This window comes from Eublepharis macularius, chromosome 4, assembly GCF_028583425.1.
Source record: "Eublepharis macularius isolate TG4126 chromosome 4, MPM_Emac_v1.0, whole genome shotgun sequence".
NCBI lineage: Eukaryota > Metazoa > Chordata > Lepidosauria > Squamata > Eublepharidae > Eublepharis > Eublepharis macularius.
Genome location: NC_072793.1, coordinates 35623361 through 35637361, shown reverse-complemented (window position 1 = coordinate 35637361; position 14001 = coordinate 35623361). Strand labels below are relative to the sequence as shown.

At 43.5% G+C, this 14001-nt stretch overlaps 1 protein-coding gene across 2 annotated transcripts in view; it reads right to left on the bottom strand.

Annotated features, from left to right (window-relative positions):
- SEC14L1 (SEC14 like lipid binding 1) overlaps positions 1–11836 on the bottom strand; it is a 61592-nt gene extending 49756 nt beyond the window's left edge. Inside the window, exon 1 of one of the 2 annotated variants that reach the window (XM_054976292.1) lies at positions 11816–11836. The gene's annotated coding sequence lies outside the window, so the exon portion shown is untranslated. Of the gene's footprint in view, positions 1–5657; positions 5822–11815 lie in introns of those variants that run through there. The other variant, XM_054976291.1, reaches the window with a different exon arrangement.
- Between the last annotated feature and the right edge of the window lie 2165 nt (positions 11837–14001).

The window sequence follows — 14001 nt, the reverse complement described above, 5'->3', positions numbered from 1 at the left end:
AATTCAATTACAATAATTGGTTTTTAAGACTCTAGTCCTCATGGTTTATATAAATATGCCTGAATATACAAGCTGATGTATTTGAAAGGCTCAGTAATCCCCTAAACAGTACGCTTTCACTTCCATGCTCCAATTCTTCAAAGTCATGACATCTGGACTTTTAGGGCTAACACTACCAAGAATTTTATCACAAAAGATTAGACAAACAAAATAAGAACATTAGCTCCATATGCATGGTATCTTTTTATGACTTCTACACTGCACCAACATTACCAGTGTATTCTTTGTGCTGAACACTTAACTATACAGAACAGCTGTATTATCATACAGCAAGATGATTAGATCTCATCAGCAGGTTACACTATTAGGTATGCTGGACCACTAGTCAACAAGAAAAAACATACTATTATAAAGGTAAGGAGCTCTAGCCTCCACAATATGAGATTCTGCTACTCAAGCATCAGTTTAAGCAAGGAAACAGAGTGGCTGGCTTAAAAAAGAGGGGCTGATACCACATGATAACTACACAGAGGTAGCCTCAATTCTAGAACCAAGATCTTGAATACAACATCCAAGATTTACAATGAAATCCTAAACAGAGTTACTCCAGTCTAAGCCCATTGAAATCAATAGCCTTAGACTGGAGTAACTCTGCTAGGATTTCACTGTTAGTCACACTACTACTATGTAAGTAGCTCAAATAATATCAATAACTGCATTAGCATAAAAAGCTTAGGCCTCATCTTCTGAAAGTGAGATTTCTTTCATTATTTCAGACAATCTATTAACAGGCATGCAAAAGTTACAGGCAGGAGAATTCACTTGCAATGTAAATTTATTTTGGTAGGCTGAATCATTTCAGTCAATAGAATCTATCCAATGCAACACTTACTTGGTGATACCTGTCAATGATTTAATTTTAAATAAGCAATGTCCAGCAATATGTACTGTAGCCAATATAGAATAATTCTAATCTGGAACAATAATTTTGCTGTTTAAAAAATACAGTGACAAATAAGGCATTTGAAAAATGCTAAACAGGTATTGCTGGGTGAAATTTTAGGTTCCAAGTTTTAGGATGTAATCAATGCCACTAATTTCATTTTTAAAAGTGGCATCTCCAACCAAGGCCAGTAGATGTTTATAATGTCCACATTATATCTAAAGACTCATCAACCTTAAATGAAAAACACAGCTGGCGGTGTCTGAAGTGACAGCAAGGGATTACTGTTACTTGTGGGGTTTACTAGTACTCTGAACAATGTCAATCTCAGATAATTTGAAGATACCAGTTTATACAGTACAGGATGCTTTAACCATTATATTTCATATTATGTTACTCTGAGTGCCATAAAGTTGAAAAGCAGAATCAATTATCAAAATCATAGACACCTAAGGTAGCCTCTTGCCAAGTCACTGAAAAAGTAGTCTTTTAGAATGCAGTATGAGCTAATTATTGTTTTAAAACATTTCTAGCTCACTCCATCCTAACGTGCCTTCCAGACAGCCTAAATGTTCCCATTTATATTCCCTTCATTAGCTTTTTTTTTAAAAAAACTCATTTCGTCACAGCTTTGTTGCGTATCCCTTCCTGTCCCAGCTTGCCTCTGCCACTTCTGAAACCTGTTTTCCTACATTTTTTCCTGAAATACCTTGATTTCATTTTTTCACCTCTGTAATGCCTGTCCCATTTTTCTCATTGCTCCCTGCACCAGTTCATTTTGCTTGGATGGGCAGTGTGCTTTTTTTAAAAAAAAAATGCACGCTAGTGATATATTGAAACAGCAATGCAATGCATACATGCCAAATGAACTGGTAAGTAAGTGGCAATGGCTAATCAGAACATTGGAAACAATCAGTTCTCTCTTTGCTACCATCTGGAACATTCCATCTAGGAGCACACTTCAGCATCGTGCTTGGCTGCTTTTTTCAATCTCTATGCGCACTTTTCTTTCGTGAAACTTGCGCTGTGTTTTAGATTTCTGAGATCTTAGTCCTATTACTTGCTTATCAGATGTCTTATTCTATTGACTAAATCAATTTACATTGTGTAATCTGCCTAGATTCTCAAGAAGAAAAGCAGACTATAAACAAAGAAAACAAATATGCAATCTAAAGAGAGGCAAGCCTGTGAGACTATGAGAAATGGAAACCATTGACTTGCTATTGATCTGGGGCAAGGAGAAAGTTCAGCGTACTTCTCACCCCCTGTGCCCCTCCCCTGGTCCTTCCCCCAAAGGATGCCCAGCTTGCCCTCAACAAAACCACAGACCCAATGAAAGGGACACCTGCCAGCAACGGCCAAACACAGTTACATGTCTATACAAAAGTTCACAATTAACAATTCAATAATCAGAATGCAGCTACGAAAGCATTTCTTAGCATTAAAGATGATTCCCTGGTGGTTAGGTGACCCTGACGCAGAATTTGCTTCAGCATTAACCTAGTATTAACTCCCTCCCACACACACACTTTCTATGAACAAAATTTGTGCACAGTAGGCTTTGCCAGCACCCCCAACCCATGGCAAAGAAACCCTGGCTCCTACTTACTGGCCCGCTCATCTCAGCCCCGCTCATCTCGCCGGCAAAGGGGAGGGAGGTACTGGGGAGAAGGGTGCACGCTCCTCATCATGCCAGAAAATGACATTTTCTGGTGCGGCAAGGAAGCTGCAGGTTGTGCTGAAGTCCAGTTCATTAAAAATCGCCTGTTTGGAGATGATTTTTTAATGAACTGGGCTTGAGCATCACTCGCAGCTCCCCTTTTCTGGTGCAACAGGAGAGCTGCAGGTTGTGCTGACCCCCAATTCATTAAATATCACCTCTAAATGTTTATGAACTGGCTTCTGCGTGAAACGCAGTTCCCCATCACACTGGAAAATATTATTTTTTTTACAAGATAGGGGGTACGGAAGGCTGTCCCCCATGCTCTTTGCTTTGGGGTACCTGGCAACCCTAGGGTACAGCAGTTACAAATTTGATCTTGAGATAAGGAATATAAACACAGCAAAATTCTTTACTGATTAACAGCACAGGACAACAAAACAGTATAAAGGTGCTTTGAAGAACCTCAACAATAACTCTCCAAAGCAACACCTCCTTAGTCCTGTGGTGACCACAGTCATAGCTATGTTGAATTCCTTACTTACTGTCCATAATTCAAAAAGAGAAGGAAGGACAGCACAAACCATGAAAACAACCAGTAAGACACAGGGAAGCAGTTAACCAATCAAAGGGACATGTATGCGAGGTACATTTCACTGGTGGGCTTGGGGGTTGGTAACTCATTAAATGATACAGCACATGTTCAAATGGATTATGTTGGATAAAGCACACCATAGCAACAGTGCATGAGCACAAAAAAAGAAACTGTCACAGACTGAAAGGTCTGTAAAGGAAGGGAAGACACACACTTAAAGAAGGTCCCCATTAAAACCCGTAGAGTGGAATGGCTGTCCTGAATGCACTGTTAGCAATGCTGGTTTCTGAAAAATGCTTGAGACATGCAAGCTGGTAGCAATTGTTTTAAAAATACAAGCACATTTAAAAATCACTTAGAATTAATCCTTCTTGACTTTGTAAGCACAATAGAGGTGTTATGTAATAAAGTGAATAGTTCCACATTCTGCTTTATTCTATTTTTCCTGGATCTGCACAGAAGTGTAGAAAGAAAGATGAGTGAAAAGCATGATACCCTGGAGATAACTAGCTGCCTCCCGGGCACTTACTAGAAATACCCTTAAGGAATGCATGAAGTTAATATCACAGAATGCAACTCCCCAAAGAGATATTTAACACCTCACTTTTAATCTCCTCCCCCTCCCCCACCCACTAATCTTGGGCACTCAACTAACAGGGAAGCATCTTCTAACATCTATTAACAGAGTAGATAATCAGGACAAAATTTTGCTGGGGGAAGAAGGAGAAAAAGGAGTTCCTTCTCTCTACCAAGCAATAAAAAGAGCAGGAGTTCAGTAGCACCTTTAAGACTAACAAAAATTGTGGTAGGGTATGATCTTTTGCAAGTTACAGCTCACTTCTTCAGATACAGCTCTACCAACCAAGTCACTGCTTCTCCAATTAGCCTAGGAATGCTAATGAAAGTTAACACATTGAGTTTTGAGTTTCTAAATGCAAGGAATGCTGCAGCAAAAACAAAGCCCTCCCAGACAAAAAATGCAATGATCTATCTGCCAGCAAGTCATCGAATCATTGTGCTTAAATGGCTAGAAAGATAAAATTCAGTCACATAGTCAAAAGAGGCTTTTCTGAGGCAATCAAGCAAGACAAACTCAAATTAAGATCAGACAAGCGCTTCAAGGAGCAGCTGTTCTCTTTCTTCTCCCCTATCACAGCTATAGACAGCAAAGTTCTCCAGAACAAATTTGATGGAAACTTGTCATTTTTAAAAATAACAGCCAATTGAAATAGTGTATTAACAGTGATCTAGGGTGTATTTGTCACATATTCCTCTACCACTGACTCACAAGCATTCACATGCTGTTGACATAGCTGTCTCCTAATTATAAGTGCTTTTCAGCAATTTTCTACTGAGTTTAGCCAAGCCGCTTAAGCTTCCCCAAAGTAGACGCTTCCTTGAACTCTCAGCAGGAAAGGAAAAGGGGAAGAAGGGGCAGCAGAACAAAATCAATACAGCCAGGCAGAACCACTCCGAAATTACATCATATGCTGAAGATGACATGCTTATCATTTTTAGACAGCAAGACAGAAGAGGGGAAAAATACAAGCACACATAATCACAGGCAGGGAAGCAAAATGGAATAAAAAAGGAGAACTTTAAAGCCAGAGGACCTGCCTGTAAACTGATGGGACAGAGTAAGGACAAAGAGATAGAAGCCAATTCGGGACAGGAGCAGGAGGCGAGCAGAGAGTTCAACGGCAGAGGAAGGATTGTGGGGGGAAGTTAAGGGGGAATGAAGGCAAAAGGGGAGCACCGCAGCCTAGGATGCTCGGGGGCCTTAATGATTCAGAGAAAGGGCGGGCGTGTGCGTGGAGGGAGGGGGATACGTTGCAGGGCTCACAACAGAGCCCCAGCGCGGCTGAAAATGCCAACATCAGTCGAAGATGGAGGTCGGGAAGGGGGCAGAGGATGAGGGAGATGCGAAGCACTACCTGGCAGGCTAGAGTAGCACGGCAGGCGAAGGCAGAAAGGGAGAGCGAGGGGACAGGAGAGGGGACCCTTGGCAGAGTCCAGAGGATTGAGGGGGATGAAGGGAACCCAAAGAAGCCTGGAAAAGCGTGAAGCGCAGGGGGGGGGGGGGAAGCAAGAGCAGAGGGGAGCGAGCAGGGAAAGGGGGGGGGGGAGGCAAAAGCCGTGAAATGCCTCTTACGAAGACCGAACGAAAACGACACAACGACGTTTCTGGTTCGGATTTTGTTTTGGACCGGCTTACTCCCCCCGCCCCATCCTTTTGGGAAGACCCTAACCGAGGAGGACCCAAAAGGGAAGGAAGCGCAGGGGGGAGAGAGGAGAGAAGAAAGCAGTGGAACGGCGCGGAAACCCCTTGAAGGGAAGAAGCCGGGGGGAGAGGAGAGGAGGGCAGGCACCGGGAGGGCTGGAGGGGCCCCGGGGAAGAAGAGGGAAGCGAAGAAGCGGCTGTCCGGCGCGGCGGAGGGGGCCGAGCGCTACTCGCCTACCTCCTATCGCCAAGGCCGGCTGATGTCTAGCCTCATGTCGGCTCCCCCCTCGGCTCTCTGTGCCGCCCCCCTGCTGGTGCTGATGTTGCTGCTGCCCCCGCCGGTTCAGGGGAGCGGAGCAACGGCAGCGGCGGCCCGGCTCGTTGTTAATCACTGACGGGGCAGAGGAGGCGCCCGGCCGCCTGCCAACTAGCGCGCCTGCGCACTAAGGGAACCGGCACCCCTCCCACTCCTTTTGCTCGGAAGGGAGGTGGGCGCATACGCCTCTCTGCGCATGCTCTTCTCGGGCCGGCTAGCTCGGTGCTACGGCGCTTGCGCAAACTTGAGACAGATCACGCGCAAACGTCAAAGCAGGTTTTTGTTTGAACCGTTTTTAATCAGCTATTATGCAAGAGTCTCCTTCTGGGAACGCGGTTACACGTCCTGCTTGCCAACTGCTGTCATTGCGTGTTGTGTTGCGTTGATGAGATGCCATGCCAGTGCCGTGGCAAGCGGAATTTTCTCCCCTGCAGTGGACGGAAGCAAAGTGACTTTTGCAAGACTGAATTACACTTCCCCCACCCCCACCCCCAAGCCTAGTTGGTATAATTCAAGTTTCACTAGAAAGACTCGAAGAAATAAAGCATCATGTTAGAAAACTGATACTACTAGATGGGTCCAGCTTACTCTCTTTCGGAAAATAACAGCACTGAACAAATTGCGTTTGAGGTTACCGCAGTTGGACCTGAAGGTGTCAGTGGCTTGGTAATGTATATAGTACTACTGAGCCGTGGCAAGATCCAGCGCTTAATTTTTTCAGGGCTGTTGCAACACCAATCTATTTTTTTAAATCTCTTCTTCCGTAGGCTGTCTAGATATATTTTCTCTTGTTCGGTAGAATTCGCGTGTCAACGGCAAAAGTCGGTAATACCTCCCCCCTCTCCCCCCAAAGTTAAATAGCCTTTTAAACAGTAGGCCGGCTTTGAACTGCATGTTCTTGTTCGGAAATCCAGTCAAGAATCAAACAAAACAGGAGATTAAAAATAGACGCAGTTAGGCTCTGCTTTGTTTCTGCTCCTTTTGTCCAACTGTGCAGGCAGAAAGGGCTCTTGGAGCTCTGTGGCGACGGCTCTTGCCTCCTGCCATCTGCGCCCCCACAGATTTGGCAGCTTAGCCGGTGCATAGCTCTGAATTAGGGGGCTTTCTAGCGCTTGGCACATCATGAATGGCAGATGCTACCCAGTAGCTTCCCACTCTGAAAAGCACAAGAGCTTTTATAAATATAGAGCAATATTAAAGTTATAAATCTTCAGAGCCCCAACACTTTAGCATTTCAGAGATGATCCAGATTATTATGCAATAATCTGTACAACCAATTAACATTGTCAGAAGTTTTGAAATTCTGCTTTGCTGCCGCAGTGTTAAGAAATATTTTAACCTAGTAGTTGCTGCGATACAAAAATGTGGCAGAGAACTGATAATTACTCACATGTGTCAATCCCTGTCCAACTGGGTTAAGAGCCTAAGAGTTATACTGGACCCAGTGTGATTGCTGGGGGAGCAAGTTAAAGAAAGTGCAAAAATCCACTTCTTTTCTATCTTAATTTAGCTCGGAAGATGGTTCCCTACTTGGACTCAGAGGATTTGGCCACGTGGATCTGTGCCTCAGTGACCTTGACGTGTTCCTGGCAGCCACAGGAGCAGTACTACCACCTGTACATACCAGCCAGTGGTGATAGGGCATGAATGTGGTGAAGGTGGTTGTGTGGTGAAGGCCTCAGACAGTGGGAGGGCTTTTGAGCAAAGGAAGGATGTACAGTGGGAGTGGAAAGGGAAGCATAAGAGGGCCTGATAGTGGACCGAAAAGGACCCCTGGGCATTGTCTACCCAGGGCCCCCCAAACCTGGAACTGGCATTAAGAATAGGTATCTACCTGCTTCCCCCACACTTCCCCGTGGCAGGAGGGTGAGCACTGCACTCCCATGTGGGAGGACTTGGGCACCCATGCAGGCCTTGGTTTTGGCTCCCACTTTGTGGAATGGCCTGCCTGATGAGGCCAGGAAGATAAACCATAGAGTTTGGGATGACGCCTAGAATCACTAGAAGGTCTCCTCCTGGCCCCACCATCAGGAAGATTTCCACACTGTTATTCCATCAATTGTGTAAAGAACTGTTCAGGAGGACATTTTTATAAAGAAAGTAGGGTATATTCTAGTATAGTGTAGTGTAGTGTAGCATCGCATCGCATCACATAGTATGGAGGGAGCTTTTATAAACAGAACAGGGCTGTAGTGTATTCTACTCTTTATTGTATGTATTATCTTGCTCTACTGTATTACTTTCTAATTTTGTAATTCCATGCCTTTTTGCACTTGTCTGATCCTTTCCCCACATTGTCTCTCATTTTTGTGAGTCCTATTGCATTATTTGTTAGATGGTTGTGCATTATCTTACTCTGCCTTGAGTCTCAGTTAGAAAGGTGGGTTATAAGGTAAATATATGTGCAAAGTGAAAGTCCCACATTGTCATTCAATGTGTGCCTGCTAGATAAGCTTCTGCACATGACAACTGTGAAGACCAAACCTTTGGGCAAGTATGCTGTACACCAAGTCTAGCCCATGACACCGTGTCGTCTTAGCATGCACGCACTGCCATATAGATGCAGTCCGCTGCATATAGTTTTACTTCTAGCCAGGGCTTTTTTTCTGGGAAAAGAGGTGGTGGAACTCAGTGGGTTGCCCTCGGAGAAAATGGTCACATGGCTGGTGGCCCCGCCCCCTGATCTCCAGACAGAGGGGAGTTTAGATTGCCCTCCGTGCCGCATGGCACGGAGGGCAATCTCAACTCCCTTCTGTCTGGAGATCAGGGGGCAGGGCCACCAGCCATGTGACCATTTTCAAGAGGTTCCGGAACTCCGTTCCCCCGCATTCCCCCTGAAAAAAAGCCCTGCTTCTAGCCAATGTTACAGTTGAGACAGCAGGCAGACTTAAATGCCACAATTCAGCCTAGCACCAGAGATTCAAGAAATTCAGCTAAGATGTCTTAAGGGGATTAATCAGCCCCAAATCATAATATTTCCTAATGTGCGTTTATTTCAATGTCATCACAGAGGGTGTGCATGAGCAGATGATTTGCCTGTTTCACATATTAGCCAGTTCGCTTGGTCAGTTTTCCTTACCATGCAGTGGTGTTGTGGGGGGAGTGGGGGCTTGGAGAATTTCTTCTCAGAAACACTTTCCACTGTGATAACGGCATATATTTATCTTTGATTTTTATGCCTCTCATGGTCTGCCATGGGAACTTTGCAGGTTGCAGAAGAGTCAGGAGTGTGCTTTGGGGCATTGGCACCCAGCAACAGGCAGACCTTTTGATCTTAGCTATCACTGCATGTGACTTGAGAGTGTGCCATAGAACATCCTGAACCACCCCTCTGGCTTCCTTGCAGGGCAATGCTGAGCATGATGAACACGCTGTCTTTCATGTAGGATGTCTGCCGTTACCATACTTCCAATTAAGGGATTCCTGTTAGGCTCTTACTGAATTCCAGAGTCCCAAGAAATACAGTTGGAAAACTCTATTCTGATATATGCTTAGCTACCCATGAAAGCAAATGCAAACAGTCCCCATGCTTTTAGGCATCGTGAAGTTTATGTGTGTGTGTGTTTATTACTGTTGAATTACTTCTTGTAAGAATCACAAAAGTGGATATCTAAGTGAGTAAAGGGTGGGTTATTTGCCAATGTCTTTTGCATCCAAATCAGTAATAGAAAGGTTGCTTTATATGCTTTCAAACTCTGTGTACACAACAATTTTCAGACCTAAGATACGCAGTTCATTAAAGGCAACAGGGATTGAGTCGGGCATGAGTTATGTAAAGTCACCACTCACATGTTCTTTTTAAGACTAGCAGAATTCTCTGTTTGCTTTGTACAGTGCAGGAATCTCTTTGTTTCTTTTTTCCAAGGCTCTCAGGCAACAGGCAACAACCTTTTCCTCCAGAGTAGCTTCATTCATGTTTCGCTAGTGTAAAGATCTTCTCCAGGATGACTCTGAGAGGTGTAATTGGTAACATATAATCGTAACATACGCAAAAAAATTAGGATTGCCAACTGACAAGGAGGAGGGAAAGTTTGCTCCTTTATCTTTAATAGTAGGTTGATCTGCATAATTCAGTGGATTAAATTCCTTGTGATGTGGGTGAACGCTAGGCATTATTACCTACTAATGTCTGCAGATCAAACAGTCGTTGAAGGTGTGGGAGTATGAATCTGTCCAGAAGCTAGGAACCCTACTAGAATCGGGGTTTATTGAGGTTGTTGCTCAGTGCTCATAAATGGCCAGGTAGCGGTTTTGCCAGAGTACCAGTTGTGATCTTATTTTGACAGACAGGGCCACTTACACTGATTTTTTTTTTTCAATTGACTAATGTAGCTGTTTTATATTTATTGTTTTTAGTTTTATGATGCATTTATCTCCATTGTGGGCTGGCCTAGGGGGTTCCAAATAGGATAGAAGAATGGAATAAAAATATTTAAATAAACAAATAGATGATCAAGCGGCAAACAACCATTTCCACAATTGTCTAAACAAGTCAGTCCAAGGACCAAAAGTAGATCCTTTTAAAAGAGAAATGTTTGCTGTGGGGAAGATGCTGGTACTAACCCCCTTCCCTTTTGACTGAGAGAAGAATGGGAGTATCTGCCCCATTTCCCAAGCACCTATCTAACAAGAACCCAGACAGTTGGCTGCATAAGTCAATTTATACTCTGCAATACGAGGCCCTAAGAGTGCAATTTATGGCACTAATGCAAAAATGGCTGATTTGGAAAATGACAGTTTTCAGAAGCTGCATCTAACTTAAAGGAAATGACTACCTAATTGCTAATTCCATGTTGCAAGCAAGGTAGAATTTCTTAATATGACTGCATTTTAATGAAATACTCTGCCTGAATTTCAAATAGTATACGGTGAACTGAGGTTAGTGCAATGTTTGTAGAACCCTTGTAGATATGTTCCTTTTTGGGGGGCTCTGCTTTGCTCTCCAATTAATTTCTTTTATTTGTTTACTTCACCCCTTCTTTCTCCCCACTGGAAACTCAAAAGGGCTAACATCATTTTCCTTTTTTCCATTTCATCCTCACAACAACTCTGTGAGGTGGATTAAGGTGAGAATTAGTAACTGGCCCAAGGTCAACCAGCAAGCTTCCACTTTACAGACACACTCCCAGCACTTATATCACACTGGTTGATTGTCCTTCGCAGATGTTAGCTTCAGACAGCAATAACATAACATGGTCAAACAAAGAATTATACCTTCACCGATGATTAAAATTAAGAAATACTATGATTTTTTGCACCATTCTATTTTCATGCATTAATATAAAAAATAAACATTTATTTATTACATTTGTATTCCACTCTCCCTGAAAACCAAGCTCAGAGTGGATTAATATAATCAAGAATAAAATACTCCTCAGAGTCCTATTCTCCATACAATAATGGGTACATAAATAAAAAAGGTCATTCCAGACAAAGAAAAACACGGTAATTTTAAGAATTAGAATAGAAAATTAATAAATATTCACTTGCTAGTTATAGCCATAATGTCTTCATCTTTGACTTCCTTAGATACCATTTCTAGATTGAAACATGTTTTTATAAAACACTATAATTGTATAAAGTGCAAACTAGTATTTAGACCATTTCTATTGTTTCTCTTTTGTATGAGCTTCCTGATGACTTTAAAAGCTAATCAGCTCTTTTAATGATATCGTCATAAAACTGAATATTCAGCCCTTTGTATAAAACCTCATTGCTCCTGAAAATTTACCCTGAATCTAGTTTGCTTAAGAACCAGTTTAATTGGAACTGATGGGAAATATGTGTCTTTCCATAAGGACATAAGATTCACCATGCTGCATCACGCCAAGACCTTTGCTTTGCTTTTAGAAGTAGCTAGCCGTGTGCACACAAGTGCTCGAAAGTAGCACAGAATGGCAGTCCTCTATCATTTGTTCAAAACAACTAGTACTTGCTGTCTTTGAACTTTGCCTGTCATGGCTAATAGTATTCTCTGTAAACTTGTACACTCATTTAAATTTTCCGTCTGAAATAGAATCTACCTGACAAAGAGGCTCTTCCCTTTTTGTACATGGCCCTTGACTCCTGATTGAACTTACTTGAGTCAGACATTTTCTCAGCTGCCACAGATCTCTTGGCTCTTCTCTTCCTGAGAGATAACCCCTTCTGAGAGGGATTGCTGAGGAGAGTATGCTTTGCAAGGAGTCCTGAGGCATGCTGGTTGGGAAAGGTGCCACTCAGAGGGGTGAGGAGAAGGGGAGGGAATCCTCATTACTATGGAAACGGGAGCTATTCCTCACAATCCAGTTTGGCTTCTTCAATGCAGCCTACTTCCTGCTCAAAATATGTCCTGGATTGTGCAACAGAACAGAATTCAGTGAGAGTTAAGCCATGACATAAAGAAAATTATTCTCAAGAAATTCATCAGCTTGAGAAAGGGACAACATGAGCTACCTGTTCCTGATGTTGCCACCACCAACATCGACCAAAGAGGGCACATTTTGATTCCTCCTATTTTTATTTTGCCAAGTTTAACAAGCTAGAGTTCTGGACACAGTTCAGATAGGGGCAAAAACTGCTGGTACTACATAGTCAATGACAGGTAATTGCAATTCATCTTCAGGCCCTGGCCCTACAAGCCCGGGGACTGGCTGCCCAGGATTCTGGCATGTTGAACCTTCAGGGGAAGGTTCAACCTTCAGGGGAAGTTCCTTCAATTGAGGCCTCAGGATCCAGGCCACGGCTCAGGGTCCTCTTGAGTCCAATGGTGTTAGGAGGCCTGAGCCTTCTAGTTATCCCTCAGAATGGGTTCTGGCTCCTCCTGGTCTTCATCTGAGGGAACTGCTCCCAAGTCCAGCTCAGGTGGTAGGCTTCCCAGTTGCCTGGTGGTGGTTGGCAATCTCCCAGGTGTTTGCCCTGTTGCGCACTGATCACTGGTGATCACTGGTGATCAATGGGAGGTGGGGTGGCAGATCCCTCAGAGACCTGGGAAAGCACACACCAGGCGTGTTTCCGGCAGGGTGTGATGATGTAATTTCCTGAAGTGACGTTGTGCTGGCCGCGAACATGCTTCCGTGCTTTGCTGGGGCCAATTTTTGGCCCAAAACAGGCCAAAACTATTCCGCAATTCCCAGCAGTGACATCATCGTGCCTCTTTGGGAGTGCGTGCACACAAATCCCAAGTCTGTCTCCCGCCTCCTCCCCTGTTGGGAGGGTATAGGGACCTGGGACCCTATCAGGCAGTCTCGTGACAGGTATGCCCTTAAAGACAATTTGGAAACAACACCACAATGTAGCTACTATCAGGTGCTAAGCAGAGTCTGCATTTCACTATCACTCTTCAGAAACTCCATTGGCTACTCAGGTACTGGGCTCAATTCTTTTCTTTTCTGAGCTCCGAAGTTCAAACTCAGTTTTGAGCTCAGTTCAAGGTTTTAACTCTCTCTTACAAAGCCCTTCATGGCACTGGACATCTCCTGCTATGTTCTGCTGCAACAGTTCCACTTCTCCGAGCAAAGGCTCGCCCTGCAGATGGTGCCACCCTGCAGATAAAATCAGCAACTGCCCAATCGTGCATTCTTTGTGGTGGCTCCCACAATACGAACAGTCTCCCTGAGGCTATTTGGAAGGCCCCCATGCAGCTTTTGTTTTGCAAAATGTGCAAAACAGAAATGTCTGGAGGGCTTTCTTGTGCAGGAGTAGAGCTGCCTTTGATGTAAGGGATAAGCTCAGGAGGTGACCTCTATTAGGGATATTGTGTTTTTTTGTTCCAGTTCTGAATTAGGTTGCTTTATAAGGAATCCTTGCTACTAAACTCAAATGTTGTTACCATATTTTGTGATCTGAATGCTGATTGACTGAATAGCTTCGTTTTACTAGGAATCTTTGCTGTTAGATTCAAATATTGTTATCATTCAAATGTATCATAATTGTAACTGTTTTATTGATTGACTGAATAGCTCTATTATATTTGCCTTGAGCATCAGTGAGAAAGGTGGACTATACAAATCAATCATATTAATCATTTCAGCCTTTCCAAGTAAAGAAGGCACTCCAAGTCCTTGATTATTTCAATTTATTTTAGTACAATAATATCCTTTAAGATGAGGCAACCAGAATACATAACATTCCAAAAATAGTTTCAGTGGGTAGCCGTGTTGGTCTGTAGTCATGGGCCAGGCTTTTTTGGGGGGGAAATAGGTGGTGGAACTCAGCTCCCAGGACCGCACAATGACATCACTTTGGGTCAGCTGGAACAAGGGGGGAGTGTTTTTAAGTTTAAATC